The sequence below is a fragment of the Macrobrachium rosenbergii genome, chromosome 26, assembly GCF_040412425.1.
Source record: "Macrobrachium rosenbergii isolate ZJJX-2024 chromosome 26, ASM4041242v1, whole genome shotgun sequence".
Lineage (NCBI taxonomy): Eukaryota > Metazoa > Arthropoda > Malacostraca > Decapoda > Palaemonidae > Macrobrachium > Macrobrachium rosenbergii.
This window is the reverse complement of record NC_089766.1, coordinates 13268508-13272846: the sequence shown is the minus strand read 5'-3', so window position 1 is coordinate 13272846 and position 4339 is coordinate 13268508.

Here is a 4339-nt window from a genome sequence, read left to right as displayed (position 1 = left end):
CATGCCCCTAATAAAGCCTATGGCAATTACGCTGAAAGCAGTCTTCAGGAAGGTCATCAGACGGGGCGATTATCCGTCATTAACCCTTTATGACCCTCAATCGGATTAGTAGCCTGGGCCAATCCCCTATGGGGCTCTTTTGGGACCCTTGGGCAAGGTCATAATGACCTCCTTCCTTATTATCCTTGGAACTGAGATTTTGGTGGTGTGGGGCATAAAAATAAAATTACTTTTTTTCTGAGACTGTTTTGTGTATGTCTGCCTTATTCTTAATGCCATATATATATATATATATATATATATATATATATATATATATATATATATATATATATATATATATATATATATATATATATATATATATATATATATATATATGTGTGTGTGTGTGTGTATATATATATTTATATATCTATATATACAGATATATATATATATATATATATATTATATATATATATATATATATATATATATATATATATATCTATATATATATATATATATATATATATATATATATTTATATATAGATATATTTATCATATATATATATATATATATATATATATATATATATATATATATATATATATATATATATATATATATATATATATATCTATATTATATATATATATATATATCTATCTGTAACAGCTAATGCTCAGTTGACAGTTCGTCTTTTTTATGATTATTATTATTTTTTTTATCTGTCAAAGTGACTGAACTTTGGGGGTTTCTCTGCTGCTGTTATCTTTCTTGGCTTGTCAGGTCAATGTTTTTGTTTTCATACATTTTCATACATTTCATTAATATTTTTTAATATTTTACATCATCCGTTGAACAGTGACAAACATATAAACACAAACGAATCTTTGAAAGTTTGTTTTAATGTTGACAGTTCATTATTCAAAGCAAACCGAACGAACGAGGCAAACAATCAAACAAGGAAAGACAAAGAAGGGTAACAAAGCGAACCTGAAACACAGCCAGATGTCAATTATCAAAGCAAGCTGACTGCAAAGAAACAATGGAGGCGTCGATTCAAACAAAGCAGCGATGTAAACAATGTTTATGAAGAGGCCTAACAAAGTACAAAAATCTAACGAAAGAATAATTGATAAGCAAACCTTCAAAGCAAAGAAACAAAGGAACAAACGTTAAGAAACAACAGTCGGTTACTAGACTAACAAAGCTAAGAAACAATTGAATATACAGTAAGAAACAACAGCGAGTTAGTAAACAAATGGACAAACAATAAGAAACAACAGTCGGTTACTAGACTAACAAAGCTAAGAAACAATTGAATAACCAGTAAGAAACAACAGCGAGTTAGTAAACAAATGGACAAACAATAAGAAACAACAGTCGGTTACTAAGCTAACAAAGCAAAGAAACAAATGGACAAACAATAAGAAAAAAGTCTTTTACTAAACTTACAAAGCTAAGAAACAGAAACCACGGGAACAAACAAAAAAACGAAAGCAGCAAACAGAGTCTATCAAGCAAACTCACAAAGCGATGAAACAAACAAAGAAGAAAGTTTTTGCGTCCCAAGTCAAACAAAGAAACGAAAAAGCCAAAAAAAAAAACCTTAATAAACAAATTAGAATAAAAAATCCTTTGTGTCGTCTGCTCAAACAAACAAAGACAAATAAATAAAATAAAACGTATATAACAAAATAAATAAAATAATTAAAATAAAAAACTTTTGTGTCGCCAAATCAAAGAAACAATAAAAATAAATCAAGAAATAAGATAATAAACAGATAAAAGATAAAAGAGAATAAAAAATAATTAAAACAAAATCTCTTTTATGTCGCCTACCCAAACAAAAATATCAGTAAATAAAATAACAAATAAATAAAATCAAACGATAATTAAAACCAAAATTCTTTTGTGTCGCCAAATAAAAAAAAAAAAATAAATAAAATAAAAATATATACAAAAATCTTTTGGGTCGCCAAATCAGGCAAACAAAAATAAATAAATAAAATGAAATAAAAAGAAATGAAATAAAATAAGCCTCTTCGTCACCCACTCCACGCAAAGCATTTACACCAGCATGGAAATGTAGAGCGCATTTTAGCGCATAGTTCAATTTCCTTCAAATGCCTCCTGAAATTGCGTGTGATAATGGCACCATAATAAAAAAAAAAAAGGTGTATTATTAGCATTCTGTTGCACTGTTTCGCGTCGCGTGTTTGGCATTGCTTTTAGGCAGGAAAAACTTCATTTAGTCTAGGATATGATTTGGATCAGTTTGTTTCATAAGTTTGTGTGTATTCACGCGTACACACACATATACTATATGTACACATGTATACTATATAATATATATGTACACACATATATAAATAAAGGAAAATATGTTTAAGAAATAAAACCATATTCCACACACATTTATTTATTCATTTCGCAGCAATTTCATTTGAAACTCATAAAAAAGTCAATATAAGTCTAAGATTAGCCAGCGCTAATCACCTCAGACAGAAGTGACGTTAAAACCAATTTCCAAGTGCTGGATAAAATAATAATTGGACAATTATTACATTCCGTTCTCGTTGATTTGTGGCCTGACATGACCAGAAGTCTATTCGTGCTTTTATTTCGTGAAATTTAACTGTTTATTTTTTTTTTCTTCAAAAATATCCACTCGAAAATCCATAGAACCCTACTCTGGTTTACACACACACACACACACACACACACACACACACACACACACACACACACACACACACACACACACATATATATATATATATATATATATATATATATATATATATATATATATATATATATATATATATATATATAACTGCCGTTATAACAGAATGTAAACTGGCATGAACAAAGCGTAGCTTTTTCTTACCTGTCAATCAGGAATGCTCTTTACGTTGCAGATATTAACCATTCACAATAAAATTTATTACCGTTTCTATTAAACACCAGCGCAACGCCAGTTTCTTAACGGGTGGCCATTCATTGCTATTCAACCTTCTACCCCAATCGCCATTGAAACGTGTCTTCACGTGAGGGACAAAGGCTGCATCAAATTATAGGTTATCAATGAGGTTTTTTATCATCACTCCGCTGAAGCAGCACGTGTGTCTGCGCGCCAATTATAATGGGCAAAGAACAACAGGCATAAAACCGCTCTAAGAATGCCCAGTGGCCACGGCGGACAAAAGTGAGCAGGCCCCTACCCTCTTCCACCCCCGGGAACAAGTGCATGTGTAAATATGCCAGCGATAGTCCCATTATGCTATGGCCAAAAACTCACATTCTCTCTCTCTTTCATACACCCCCGGCTAGCCTTTCCCTCTCGCTGCCGGGGCGTCCCCTCCCCCAAACCCCATCCAGCCCCCGACCAGCTAAAAGCGGGGCTTTGTTAGTGGGACCATTCTCTCAAATTGTTAAATAAGCGACCCGTTGTCAATCGACGAAAATTCAAGAAGAATCCTCGACGTGTCGGAGTCCACTAACTTTCGCTTTTTCTGTCCATTTTTCCCTCTCCGTTCCTCTTTAATGACGTGGCACGGTTCCATTTCCCAATACAGAACTCGCAGACTAAAGAAATGATTATGGGTGCGGATTTTACACCACTTCGATACATCTTTCCACCTACCCATTCGCTTGGGTTGGGTCCTCGGAGAAGGGAGGGGTGAGGGAGCATTAGTCCGCGCCTGTCCGTTTCATCATTTGTTAGGCTTTGGTCCTGCTAAGCTGTTATTGGTTGTTTATACGTAGGTCATAGAATTGCAATATTTTTCTTCATTAGAAACCATGAAAAGTTCCTAAAGAAAAGTCACGAACATCGTAAAAGTCAAATAGACTTAATTTCTAAAAAAGAAAGTCTTGAATAAGAATGAATGTTTCTGAAATAGTGTAACATTTTAGTGAAAGATATGTCAGACATGTTTTCTCTTTAGCTTTTGCTTCTACTGCCAAATCCTTGAGCGAAACAACGGCCTTGGTACTTCCGAGAGTGTCTGATTGATCGACCGAAAATATCGTTGCATGATATTGCTCCCGCAACCAATTAAAATTCATTCTTGAAATAGATAATGAACACAGATTGTTTTTCCGTAAGCCACCCCTCAGGACTCCCCAGCCCGTTCTCACCCCCACGGCTCCCCCATCCTCCCCCTTCATGTGCTCTACCCCCTTGAATGATGGCGCGACACGATATTATCACATAAAGTATTTCTCATTCTCTGTTTGCTATATATTGGATTTAGCTGATTAAATATGACTCTTCTCTGTTATACTGGGGTATCCAAAGATTAATAAATGAACGATTGCGCGTAGGGAATGAGATTTTCAA